The 14,987-nt window shown below is 51.1% G+C and overlaps 1 protein-coding gene across 2 annotated transcripts in view; it reads left to right on the top strand.

The window, feature by feature from the left end:
* The window catches only part of kif20ba (kinesin family member 20Ba), a 62,442-nt gene that overhangs the window by 33,491 nt on the left and 13,964 nt on the right, over positions 1 to 14,987 (top strand). The gene's annotated exons all lie outside the window — the stretch shown is intronic.

Genomic DNA, 14,987 nt, shown 5'->3' on the forward strand with positions numbered 1-14,987 from the left:
GTGGCAGGGTCTACTGTACAGACTGGTACTGTATGTGGCAGGGTCTACTGTACAGACTGGTACTGTATGTGGCAGGGTCTACTGTACAGACTGGTACTGTATGTGGCAGGGTCTACTGTACAGACTGGTACTGTATGTGGCAGGGTCTACTGTACAGACTGGTCTGTGGCAGGGTCTACTGTACAGACTGGTACTGTGTGTGTCAGGGTCTACTGTACAGACTGGTACTGTGTGTGGCAGGGTCTACTGTACAGACTGGTACTGTGTGTGGCAGGGTCTACTGTACAGACTGGTACTGTATGTGGCAGGGTCTACTGTACAGACTGGTACTGTATGTGGCAGGGTCTACTGTACAGACTGGTACTGTATGTGGCAGGGTCTACTGTACAGACTGGTACTGTATGTGGCAGGGTCTACTGTACAGACTGGTACTGTGTGTGGCAGGGTCTACTGTACAGACTGGTACTGTGTGTGGCAGGGTCTACTGTACAGACTGGTACTGTGTGTGGCAGGGTCTACTGTACAGACTGGTCTGTGGCAGGGTCTACTGTACAGACTGGTACTGTGTGTGTCAGGGTCTACTGTACAGACTGGTACTGTGTGTTGCAGGGTCTACTGTACAGACTGGTACTGTATGTGGCAGGGTCTACTGTACAGACTGGTACTGTATGTGGCAGGGTCTACTGTACAGACTGGTACTGTATGTGGCAGGGTCTACTGTACAGACTGGTACTGTGTGGCAGGGTCTACTGTACAGACTGGTACTGTATGTGGCAGGGTCTACTGTACAGACTGGTACTGTATGTGGCAGGGTCTACTGTACAGACTGGTACTGTATGTGGCAGGGTCTACTGTACAGACTGGTACTGTATGTGGCAGGGTCTACTGTACAGACTGGTACTGTGTGTGTGGCAGGGTCTACTGTACAGACTGGTACTGTGTGTGGCAGGGTCTACTGTACAGACTGGTACTGTGTGGCAGGGTCTACTGTACAGACTGGTAGTGTGTGTGGCAGGGTCTACTGTACAGACTGGTACTGTGTGTGGCAGGGTCTACTGTACAGACTGGTACTGTGTGTGGCAGGGTCTACTGTACAGACTGGTACTGTATGTGGCAGGGTCTACTGTACAGACTGGTACTGTATGTGGCAGGGTCTACTGTACAGACTGGTACTGTATGTGGCAGGGTCTACTGTACAGACTGGTACTGTATGTGGCAGGGTCTACTGTACAGACTGGTCTGTGGCAGGGTCTACTGTACAGACTGGTACTGTGTGTGTCAGGGTCTACTGTACAGACTGGTACTGTGTGTGGCAGGGTCTACTGTACAGACTGGTACTGTGTGTGGCAGGGTCTACTGTACAGACTGGTACTGTATGTGGCAGGGTCTACTGTACAGACTGGTACTGTATGTGGCAGGGTCTACTGTACAGACTGGTACTGTATGTGGCAGGGTCTACTGTACAGACTGGTACTGTATGTGGCAGGGTCTACTGTACAGACTGGTACTGTGTGTGGCAGGGTCTACTGTACAGACTGGTACTGTGTGTGGCAGGGTCTACTGTACAGACTGGTCTGTGGCAGGGTCTACTGTACAGACTGGTACTGTGTGTGTCAGGGTCTACTGTACAGACTGGTACTGTGTGTTGCAGGGTCTACTGTACAGACTGGTACTGTATGTGGCAGGGTCTACTGTACAGACTGGTACTGTATGTGGCAGGGTCTACTGTACAGACTGGTACTGTATGTGGCAGGGTCTACTGTACAGACTGGTACTGTGTGGCAGGGTCTACTGTACAGACTGGTACTGTATGTGGCAGGGTCTACTGTACAGACTGGTACTGTATGTGGCAGGGTCTACTGTACAGACTGGTACTGTATGTGGCAGGGTCTACTGTACAGACTGGTACTGTATGTGGCAGGGTCTACTGTACAGACTGGTACTGTGTGTGTGGCAGGGTCTACTGTACAGACTGGTACTGTGTGTGGCAGGGTCTACTGTACAGACTGGTACTGTGTGGCAGGGTCTACTGTACAGACTGGTACTGTATGTTGCAGGGTCTACTGTACAGACTGGTACTGTATGTTTCAGGGTCTACTGTACAGACTGGTCTGTGGCAGGGTCTACTGTACAGACTGGTACTGTGTGGGGCAGGGTCTACTGTACAGACTGGTACTGTGTGTGGCAGGGTCTACTGTACAGACTGGTACTGTATGTGGCAGGGTCTGGTACTGGTACTGTATGTGGCAGGGTCTACTGTACAGACTGGTACTGTATGTGGCAGGGTCTACTGTACAGACTGGTAGTGTGTGTGGCAGGGTCTACTGTACAGACTGGTAGTGTGTGTGGCAGGGTCTACTGTACAGACTGGTACTGTATGTGTGGTGTCTGGTACTGGTACTGTATGTGGCAGGGTCTACTGTACAGACTGGTACTGTGTGTGGCAGGGTCTACTGTACAGACTGCTAGTGTGTGTGGCAGGGTCTACTGTACAGACTGGTACTGTGTGTGTGGCAGGGTCTACTGTACAGACTGGTACTGTGTGTGGCAGGGTCTACTGTACAGACTGGTACTGTATGTGGCAGGGTCTACTGTACAGACTGGTACTGTATGTGGCAGGGTCTACTGTACAGACTGGTACTGTGTGTGGCAGGGTCAACTGTACAGACTGGTCTGTGGCAGGGTCTACTGTACAGACTGGTACTGTGTGTGGCAGGGTCTACTGTACAGACTGGTACTGTGTGTGTGGCAGGGTCTACTGTACAGACTGGTAGTGTGTGGCAGGGTCTACTGTACAGACTGGTACTGTATGTGGCAGGGTCTACTGTACAGACTGGTACTGTGTGTGGCAGGGTCTACTGTACAGACTGGTACTGTATGTGGCAGGGTCTACTGTACAGACTGGTAGTGTATGTGGCAGGGTCTACTGTACAGACTGGTACTGTGTGTGTGGCAGGGTCTACTGTACAGACTGGTACTGTATGTGTGGTGTCTGGTACTGGTACTGTATGTGGCAGGGTCTACTGTACAGACTGGTACTGTATGTGGCAGGGTCTACTGTACAGACTGGTACTGTATGTGGCAGGGTCTACTGTACAGACTGGTACTGTGTGTGGCAGGGTCTACTGTACAGACTGGTACTGTATGTGGCAGGGTCTACTGTACAGACTGGTACTGTGTGTGGCAGGGTCTACTGTACAGACTGGTACTGTGTGTGTGGCAGGGTCTACTGTACAGACTGGTACTGTGTGTGGCAGGGTCTACTGTACAGACTGGTACTGTATGTGGCAGGGTCTACTGTACAGACTGGTAGTGTGTGTGGCAGGGTCTACTGTACAGACTGGTACTGTATGTGGCAGGGTCTACTGTACAGACTGGTAGTGTATGTGGCAGGGTCTACTGTACAGACTGGTACTGTATGTGGCAGGGTCTACTGTACAGACTGGTACTGTGTGTGGCAGGGTCTACTGTACAGACTGGTACTGTGTGTGGCAGGGTCTACTGTACAGACTGGTACTGTGTGTGGCAGGGTCTACTGTACAGACTGGTAGTGTGTGTGGCAGGGTCTACTGTACAGACTGGTACTGTATGTGGCAGGGTCTACTGTACAGACTGGTACTGTGTGTGGCAGGGTCTACTGTACAGACTGGTACTGTGTGTGGCAGGGTCTACTGTACAGACTGGTACTGTGTGTGGCAGGGTCTACTGTACAGACTGGTACTGTGTGTGTGGCAGGGTCTACTGTACAGACTGGTACTGTGTGTGTGGCAGGGTCTACTGTACAGACTGGTACTGTATGTGGCAGGGTCTACTGTACAGACTGGTACTGTATGTGGCAGGGTCTACTGTACACACTGGTACTGTATGTGGCAGGGTCTACTGTACAGACTGGTACTGTGTGTGGCAGGGTCTACTGTACAGACTGGTACTGTATGTGGCAGGGTCTACTGTACAGACTGGTACTGTATGTGGCAGGGTCTACTGTACAGACTGGTACTGTGTGTGGCAGGGTCTACTGTACAGACTGGTACTGTGTGTGTGGCAGGGTCTACTGTACAGACTGGTAGTGTGTGTGGCAGGGTCTACTGTACAGACTGGTAGTGTGTGTGGCAGGGTCTACTGTACAGACTGGTACTGTGTGTGGCAGGGTCTACTGTACAGACTGGTACTGTGTGTGGCAGGGTCTACTGTACAGACTGGTACTGTATGTGGCAGGGTCTACTGTACAGACTGGTACTGTGTGTGGCAGGGTCTACTGTACAGACTGGTACTGTGTGTGGCAGGGTCTACTGTACAGACTGGTACTGTATGTGTGGTGTCTGGTACTGGTACTGTATGTGGCAGGGTCTACTGTACAGACTGGTAGTGTGTGTGGCAGGGTCTACTGTACAGACTGGTACTGTGTGTGGCAGGGTCTACTGTACAGACTGGTAGTGTGTGTGGCAGGGTCTACTGTACAGACTGGTACTGTATGTGGCAGGGTCTACTGTACAGACTGGTACTGTATGTGGCAGGGTCTACTGTACAGACTGGTACTGTATGTGTGGCAGGGTCTACTGTACAGACTGGTACTGTATGTGGCAGGGTCTACTGTACAGACTGGTACTGTGTGTGTGGCAGGGTCTACTGTACAGACTGGTACTGTATGTGGCAGGGTCTACTGTACAGACTGGTACTGTATGTGGCAGGGTCTACTGTACAGACTGGTACTGTATGTGGCAGGGTCTACTGTACAGACTGGTACTGTATGTGGCAGGGTCTACTGTACAGACTGGTACTGTATGTGGCAGGGTCTACTGTACAGACTGGTACTGTATGTGGCAGGGTCTACTGTACAGACTGGTACTGTATGTGGCAGGGTCTACTGTACAGACTGGTACTGTATGTGGCAGGGTCTACTGTACAGACTGGTCTGTGGCAGGGTCTACTGTACAGACTGGTACTGTGTGTGGCAGGGTCTACTGTACAGACTGGTACTGTGTGGCAGGGTCTACTGTACAGACTGGTACTGTATGTGGCAGGGTCTACTGTACAGACTGGTACTGTATGTGGCAGGGTCTACTGTACAGACTGGTACTGTATGTGGCAGGGTCTACTGTACAGACTGGTACTGTATGTGGCAGGGTCTACTGTACAGACTGGTACTGTATGTGGCAGGGTCTACTGTACAGACTGGTCTGTGGCAGGGTCTACTGTACAGACTGGTACTGTGTGTGGCAGGGTCTACTGTACAGACTGGTACTGTGTGGCAGGGTCTACTGTACAGACTGGTACTGTATGTGGCAGGGTCTGGTACTGGTACTGTATGTGGCAGGGTCTACTGTACAGACTGGTACTGTATGTGGCAGGGTCTACTGTACAGACTGGTAGTGTGTGTGGCAGGTTCTACTGTACAGACTGGTAGTGTGTGTGGCAGGGTCTACTGTACAGACTGGTACTGTATGTGTGGTGTCTGGTACTGGTACTGTATGTGGCAGGGTCTACTGTACAGACTGGTACTGTGTGTGGCAGGGTCTACTGTACAGACTGCTAGTGTGTGTGGCAGGGTCTACTGTACAGACTGGTACTGTGTGTGTGGCAGGGTCTACTGTACAGACTGGTACTGTGTGTGGCAGGGTCTACTGTACAGACTGGTACTGTATGTGGCAGGGTCTACTGTACAGACTGGTACTGTGTGTGGCAGGGTCTACTGTACAGACTGGTACTGTGTGTGGCAGGGTCTACTGTACAGACTGGTCTGTGGCAGGGTCTACTGTACAGACTGGTACTGTGTGTGGCAGGGTCTACTGTACAGACTGGTACTGTGTGTGGCAGGGTCTACTGTACAGACTGGTAGTGTGTGTGGCAGGGTCTACTGTACAGACTGGTAGTGTGTGTGGCAGGGTCTACTGTACAGACTGGTAGTGTGTGTGGCAGGGTCTACTGTACAGACTGGTACTGTGTGTGGCAGGGTCTACTGTACAGACTGGTAGTGTGTGTGGCAGGGTCTACTGTACAGACTGGTACTGTATGTGGCAGGGTCTACTGTACAGACTGGTACTGTGTGTGGCAGGGTCTACTGTACAGACTGGTACTGTGTGTGGCAGGGTCTACTGTACAGACTGGTAGTGTGTGTGGCAGGGTCTACTGTACAGACTGGTACTGTGTGTGGCAGGGTCTACTGTACAGACTGGTACTGTGTGTGGCAGGGTCTACTGGACAGACTGGTACTGTATGTGGCAGGGTCTACTGTACAGACTGGTACTGTGTGTGGCAGGGTCTACTGTACAGACTGGTACTGTATGTGGCAGGGTCTACTGTACAGACTGGTAGTGTATGTGGCAGGGTCTACTGTACAGACTGGTACTGTGTGTGTGGCAGGGTCTACTGTACAGACTGGTACTGTATGTGTGGTGTCTGGTACTGGTACTGTATGTGGCAGGGTCTACTGTACAGACTGGTACTGTATGTGGCAGGGTCTACTGTACAGACTGGTACTGTGTGTGTGGCAGGGTCTACTGTACAGACTGGTACTGTGTGTGTGGCAGGGTCTACTGTACAGACTGGTACTGTGTGTGCCAGGGTCTACTGTACAGACTGGTACTGTGTGTGGCAGGGTCTACTGTACAGACTGGTACTGTATGTGGCAGGGTCTACTGTACAGACTGGTACTGTATGTGGCAGGGTCTACTGTACAGACTGGTCTGTGGCAGGGTCTACTGTACAGACTGGTACTGTGTGTGGCAGGGTCTACTGTACAGACTGGTACTGTGTGTGGCAGGGTCTACTGTACAGACTGGTACTGTGTGTGGCAGGGTCTACTGTACAGACTGGTACTGTGTGTGGCAGGGTCTACTGTACAGACTGGTACTGTATGTGGCAGGGTCTACTGTACAGACTGGTCTGTGGCAGGGTCTACTGTACAGACTGGTACTGTGTGTGGCAGGGTCTACTGTACAGACTGGTACTGTGTGTGGCAGGGTCTACTGTACAGACTGGTACTGTATGTGGCAGGGTCTGGTACTGGTACTGTATGTGGCAGGGTCTACTGTACAGACTGGTTCTGTGTGTGTCAGGGTCTACTGTACAGACTGCTAGTGTGTGTGGCAGGGTCTACTGTACAGACTGGTACTGTGTGTGTGGCAGGGTCTACTGTACAGACTGGTACTGTATGTGGCAGGGTCTACTGTACAGACTGGTACTGTGTGTGGCAGGGTCTACTGTACAGACTGGTCTGTGGCAGGGTCTACTGTACAGACTGGTACTGTATGTGGCAGGGTCTACTGTACAGACTGGTAGTGTATGTGGCAGGGTCTACTGTACAGACTGGTACTGTGTGTGTGGCAGGGTCTACTGTACAGACTGGTACTGTATGTGTGGTGTCTGGTACTGGTACTGTATGTGGCAGGGTCTACTGTACAGACTGGTAGTGTGTGTGGCAGGGTCTACTGTACAGACTGGTAGTGTGTGTGGCAGGGTCTACTGTACAGACTGGTAGTGTGTGTGGCAGGGTCTACTGTACAGACTGGTAGTGTGTGTGGCAGGGTCTACTGTACAGACTGGTACTGTGTGTGGCAGGGTCTACTGTACAGACTGGTACTGTATGTGGCAGGGTCTACTGTACAGACTGGTAGTGTGTGTGGCAGGGTCTACTGTACAGACTGGTACTGTGTGTGGCAGGGTCTACTGTACAGACTGGTAGTGTGTGTGGCAGGGTCTACTGTACAGACTGGTACTGTGTGTGGCAGGGTCTACTGTACAGACTGGTACTGTATGTGGCAGGGTCTACTGTACAGACTGGTACTGTGTGTGGCAGGGTCTACTGTACAGACTGGTACTGTATGTGGCAGGGTCTACTGTACAGACTGGTACTGTGTGTGGCAGGGTCTACTGTACAGACTGGTCTGTGGCAGGGTCTACTGTACAGACTGGTACTGTGTGTGGCAGGGTCTACTGTACAGACTGGTTGTGTGTCTGTGGCAGGGTCTACTGTACAGACTGGTAGTGTGTGTGGCAGGGTCTACTGTACAGACTGGTAGTGTGTGTGGCAGGGTCTACTGTACAGACTGGTACTGTATGTGGCAGGGTCTACTGTACAGACTGGTACTGTGTGTGGCAGGGTCTACTGTACAGACTGGTACTGTATGTGGCAGGGTCTACTGTACAGACTGGTAGTGTGTGTGGCAGGGTCTACTGTACAGACTGGTACTGTATGTGGCAGGGTCTACTGTACAGACTGGTAGTGTATGTGGCAGGGTCTACTGTACAGACTGGTACTGTGTGTGTGGCAGGGTCTACTGTACAGACTGGTACTGTATGTGTGGTGTCTGGTACTGGTACTGTATGTGGCAGGGTCTACTGTACAGACTGGTACTGTATGTGGCAGGGTCTACTGTACAGACTGGTAGTGTGTGTGGCAGGGTCTACTGTACAGACTGGTAGTGTGTGTGGCAGGGTCTACTGTACAGACTGGTACTGTATGTGGCAGGGTCTACTGTACAGACTGGTACTGTATGTGGCAGGGTCTACTGTACAGACTGGTACTGTGTGTGGCAGGGTCTACTGTACAGACTGGTCTGTGGCAGGGTCTACTGTACAGACTGGTACTGTGTGTGGCAGGGTCTACTGTACAGACTGGTACTGTGTGTGGCAGGGTCTACTGTACAGACTGGTAGTGTGTGTGGCAGGGTCTACTGTACAGACTGGTACTGTATGTGGCAGGGTCTACTGTACAGACTGGTACTGTGTGTGGCAGGGTCTACTGTACAGACTGGTCTGTGGCAGGGTCTACTGTACAGACTGCTAGTGTGTGTGGCAGGGTCTACTGTGCAGACTGGTAGTGTGTGTGGCAGGGTCTACTGTACAGACTGGTCTGTGTGTGGCAGGTTCTACTGTGCAGACTGGTACTGTGTGTGGCAGGGTCTACTGTACAGACTGGTACTGTGTGTGGCAGGTTCTACTGTGCAGACTGGTACTGTATGTGGCAGGGTCTACTGTACAGACTGGTACTGTGTGGCAGGGTCTACTGTACAGACTGGTCTGTGGCAGGGTCTACTGTACAGACTGGTACTGTGTGTGGCAGGGTCTACTGTACAGACTGGTACTGTGTGTGGCAGGGTCTACTGTACAGACTGGTACTGTATGTGGCAGGGTCTACTGTACAGACTGGTAGTGTGTGTGGCAGGGTCTACTGTACAGACTGGTACTGTATGTGGCAGGGTCTACTGTACAGACTGGTACTGTGTGTGGCAGGGTCTACTGTACAGACTGGTACTGTATGTGGTAGGGTCTACTGTACAGACTGGTACTGTGTGTGGCAGGGTCTACTGTACAGACTGGTCTGTGGCAGGGTCTACTGTACAGACTGGTACTGTATGTGGCAGGGTCTACTGTACAGACTGGTAGTGTATGTGGCAGGGTCTACTGTACAGACTGGTACTGTGTGTGTGGCAGGGTCTACTGTACAGACTGGTACTGTATGTGTGGTGTCTGGTACTGGTACTGTATGTGGCAGGGTCTACTGTACAGACTGGTAGTGTGTGTGGCAGGGTCTACTGTACAGACTGGTAGTGTGTGTGGCAGGGTCTACTGTACAGACTGGTACTGTGTGTGGCAGGGTCTACTGTACAGACTGGTAGTGTGTGTGGCAGGGTCTACTGTACAGACTGGTACTGTGTGTGGCAGGGTCTACTGTACAGACTGGTACTGTATGTGGCAGGGTCTACTGTACAGACTGGTAGTGTGTGTGGCAGGGTCTACTGTACAGACTGGTACTGTGTGTGGCAGGGTCTACTGTACAGACTGGTAGTGTGTGTGGCAGGGTCTACTGTACAGACTGGTACTGTGTGTGGCAGGGTCTACTGTACAGACTGGTACTGTATGTGGCAGGGTCTACTGTACAGACTGGTACTGTGTGTGGCAGGGTCTACTGTACAGACTGGTCTGTGGCAGGGTCTACTGTACAGACTGGTACTGTGTGTGGCAGGGTCTACTGTACAGACTGGTAGTGTGTGTGTGGCAGGGTCTACTGTACAGACTGGTAGTGTGTGTGGCAGGGTCTACTGTACAGACTGGTAGTGTGTGTGGCAGGGTCTACTGTACAGACTGGTAGTGTATGTGGCAGGGTCTACTGTACAGACTGGTACTGTGTGTGGCAGGGTCTACTGTACAGACTGGTACTGTATGTGGCAGGGTCTACTGTACAGACTGGTAGTGTGTGTGGCAGGGTCTACTGTACAGACTGGTACTGTATGTGGCAGGGTCTACTGTACAGACTGGTAGTGTATGTGGCAGGGTCTACTGTACAGACTGGTACTGTGTGTGTGGCAGGGTCTACTGTACAGACTGGTACTGTATGTGTGGTGTCTGGTACTGGTACTGTATGTGGCAGGGTCTACTGTACAGACTGGTACTGTATGTGGCAGGGTCTACTGTACAGACTGGTAGTGTGTGTGGCAGGGTCTACTGTACAGACTGGTAGTGTGTGTGGCAGGGTCTACTGTACAGACTGGTACTGTATGTGGCAGGGTCTACTGTACAGACTGGTACTGTATGTGGCAGGGTCTACTGTACAGACTGGTACTGTGTGTGGCAGGGTCTACTGTACAGACTGGTCTGTGGCAGGGTCTACTGTACAGACTGGTACTGTGTGTGGCAGGGTCTACTGTACAGACTGGTACTGTGTGTGGCAGGGTCTACTGTACAGACTGGTACTGTATGTGGCAGGGTCTACTGTACAGACTGGTAGTGTGTGTGGCAGGGTCTACTGTACAGACTGGTACTGTATGTGGCAGGGTCTACTGTACAGACTGGTACTGTGTGTGGCAGGGTCTACTGTACAGACTGGTACTGTGTGTGGCAGGGTCTACTGTACAGACTGGTAGTGTGTGTGGCAGGGTCTACTGTACAGACTGGTACTGTGTGTGGCAGGGTCTACTGTACAGACTGGTAGTGTGTGTGGCAGGGTCTACTGTACAGACTGGTACTGTGTGTGGCAGGGTCTACTGTACAGACTGGTACTGTATGTGGCAGGGTCTACTGTACAGACTGGTAGTGTGTGTGGCAGGGTCTACTGTACAGACTGGTACTGTGTGTGGCAGGGTCTACTGTACAGACTGGTAGTGTGTGTGGCAGGGTCTACTGTACAGACTGGTACTGTGTGTGGCAGGGTCTACTGTACAGACTGGTACTGTATGTGGCAGGGTCTACTGTACAGACTGGTACTGTGTGTGGCAGGGTCTACTGTACAGACTGGTCTGTGGCAGGGTCTACTGTACAGACTGGTACTGTGTGTGGCAGGGTCTACTGTACAGACTGGTAGTGTGTGTGTGGCAGGGTCTACTGTACAGACTGGTAGTGTGTGTGGCAGGGTCTACTGTACAGACTGGTAGTGTGTGTGGCAGGGTCTACTGTACAGACTGGTACTGTATGTGGCAGGGTCTACTGTACAGACTGGTACTGTGTGTGGCAGGGTCTACTGTACAGACTGGTACTGTATGTGGCAGGGTCTACTGTACAGACTGGTAGTGTGTGTGGCAGGGTCTACTGTACAGACTGGTACTGTATGTGGCAGGGTCTACTGTACAGACTGGTAGTGTATGTGGCAGGGTCTACTGTACAGACTGGTACTGTGTGTGTGGCAGGGTCTACTGTACAGACTGGTACTGTATGTGTGGTGTCTGGTACTGGTACTGTATGTGGCAGGGTCTACTGTACAGACTGGTACTGTATGTGGCAGGGTCTACTGTACAGACTGGTAGTGTGTGTGGCAGGGTCTACTGTACAGACTGGTAGTGTGTGTGGCAGGGTCTACTGTACAGACTGGTACTGTATGTGGCAGGGTCTACTGTACAGACTGGTACTGTATGTGGCAGGGTCTACTGTACAGACTGGTACTGTGTGTGGCAGGGTCTACTGTACAGACTGGTCTGTGGCAGGGTCTACTGTACAGACTGGTACTGTGTGTGGCAGGGTCTACTGTACAGACTGGTACTGTGTGTGGCAGGGTCTACTGTACAGACTGGTACTGTATGTGGCAGGGTCTACTGTACAGACTGGTAGTGTGTGTGGCAGGGTCTACTGTACAGACTGGTACTGTATGTGGCAGGGTCTACTGTACAGACTGGTACTGTGTGTGGCAGGGTCTACTGTACAGACTGGTACTGTATGTGGCAGGGTCTACTGTACAGACTGGTACTGTGTGTGGCAGGGTCTACTGTACAGACTGGTCTGTGGCAGGGTCTACTGTACAGACTGGTACTGTGTGTGGCAGGGTCTACTGTACAGACTGGTACTGTATGTGGCAGGGTCTACTGTACACACTGGTACTGTATGTGGCAGGGTCTACTGTACAGACTGGTACTGTATGTGGCAGGGTCTACTGTACAGACTGGTACTGTATGTGGCAGGATCTACTGTACAGACTGGTAATGTACATTATCAAGCATTTCACATGTTATCCAGATAGACTGTTATCACTTGGTGGTCTATAGCAGCTTCCCACCAGAATGGGCTTTAGGTGAGGCAGATGAACCTGTAGCCATATCACGTCAACAGTATTTAAATGAATGCTGTAAGTACAGAAATTGTTTTCTCACTGGGAAATGAATATCCAATACAGGAAGTTGGTGGCACCTTAATGAGGGAGAACGGGCCTGTGGTAATGGCTGGAGCGGAATCAGTGGAATGGAATCAAACACATGGTTTCCATGGTTTCCATGTGTTGGATGCCATTCCATTTACTCCATTCCAGCTATTATTATGAGCCGGCCTCCCCTCAGCAGCCTCCAAAGATATCCAACTACACATTATTATGAGCCGGCCTCCCCTCAGCAGCCTCCAATGATATCCAACTACACATTATTATGAGCCGGCCTCCCCTCAGCAGCCTCCAATGATATCCAACTACACATTATTATGAGCCGGCCTCCCCTCAGCAGCCTCCAATGATATCCAACTACACATTATTATGAGCCGGCCTCCCCTCAGCAGCCTCCAATGATATCCAACTACACATTATTATGAGCCGGCCTCCCCTCAGCAGCCTCCAATGATATCCAACTACACATTATTATGAGCCGGCCTCCCCTCAGCAGCCTCCAATGATATCCAACTACACATTATTATGAGCCGGCCTCCCCTCAGCAGCCTCCAATGATATCCAACTACACATTATTATGAGCCGGCCTCCCCTCAGCAGCCTCCAATGATCTCCAACTACACATTATTATGAGCCGGCCTCCCCTCAGCAGCCTCCAATGATATCCAACTACACATTATTATGAGCCGGCCTCCCCTCAGCAGCCTCCAATGATATCCATCTACACATTATTATGAGCCGGCCTCCCCTCAGCAGCCTCCAATGATATCCAACTACATATTATTATGAGCCGGCCTCCCCTCAGCAGCCTACAATGATATCCAACTACACATTATTATGAGCCGGCCTCCCCTCAGCAGCCTCCAATGATATCCAACTACACATTATTATGAGCCGGCCTCCCCTCAGCAGCCTCCAATGATATCCAACTACACATTTTTATGAGCCGGCCTCCCCTCAGCAGCCTCCAATGATATCCAACTACACATTATTATGAGCCGGCCTCCCCTCAGCAGCCTCCAATGATATCCAACTACACATTATTATGAGCCGGCCTACCCTCAGCAGCCTCCAATGATATCCAACTACACATTATTATGAGCCGGCCTCCCCTCAGCAGCCTCCAATGATATCCAACTACACATTATTATGAGCCGGCCTCCCCTCAGCAGCCTCCAATGATATCCAACTACACATTATTATGAGCCGGCCTCCCCTCAGCAGCCTCCAATGATATCCAACTACACATTATTATGAGCCGGCCTCCCCTCAGCAGCCTCCAATGATCTCCAACTACACACTATTATGAGCCGGCCTCCCCTCAGCAGCCTCCAATGATATCCAACTACACATTATTATGAGCCGGCCTCCCCTCAGCAGCCTCCAATGATATCCATCTACACATTATTATGAGCCGGCCTCCCCTCAGCAGCCTCCAATGATATCCAACTACATATTATTATGAGCCGGCCTCCCCTCAGCAGCCTACAATGATATCCAACTACACATTATTATGAGCCGGCCTCCCCTCAGCAGCCTCCAATGATATCCAACTACACATTATTATGAGCCGGCCTCCCCTCAGCAGCCTCCAATGATATCCAACTACACATTATTATGAGCCGGCCTCCCCTCAGCAGCCTCCAATGATATCCAACTACACATTATTATGAGCCGGCCTCCCCTCAGCAGCCTCCAATGATATCCAACTACACATTATTATGAGCCGGCCTACCCTCAGCAGCCTCCAATGATATCCAACTACACATTATTATGAGCCGGCCTCCCCTCAGCAGCCTCCAATGATATCCAACTACACATTATTATGAGCCGGCCTCCCCTCAGCAGCCTCCAATGATATCCAACTACACATTATTATGAGCCGGCCTCCCCTCAGCAGCCTCCAATGATATCCAACTACACATTATTATGAGCCGGCCTACCCTCAGCAGCCTCCAATGATATCCAACTACACACTATTATGAGCCGGCCTCCCCTCAGCAGCCTCCAATGATATCCAACTACACATTATTATGAGCCGGCCTCCCCTCAGCAGCCTCCAATGATATCCAACTAGTCAGTGACAACTGTTTGGAGTCTTTGACAGCAACTATGTGAGGTTATAACAGTATTATAGACACTATGTCCTGGGATTTCTTATGATTGTCTATGTGTAGCTTGTGAGCGTCGTAAGAGCAAAACATGTTACATGTGTGTGTTCGTGAGACTTTTCAGCTTTTCATTGATAGCTTTCAATAGTTTGTAGCTCTAACCATTCGGACTCTACGGACGTTTTTTGTAATAAAAAAAAGACCCGTCCCCCTTTTGCAGGATCGGCCCTTGTCTCAAACACCGCTCAGCTCAGTTAATCACACAGATGCAGAAGAAATAGACGAATCCAATGGTTTAA

This window comes from Salvelinus fontinalis, chromosome 1 (genome assembly GCF_029448725.1).
Source record: "Salvelinus fontinalis isolate EN_2023a chromosome 1, ASM2944872v1, whole genome shotgun sequence".
Taxonomy (NCBI): Eukaryota; Metazoa; Chordata; class Actinopteri; order Salmoniformes; family Salmonidae; genus Salvelinus; species Salvelinus fontinalis.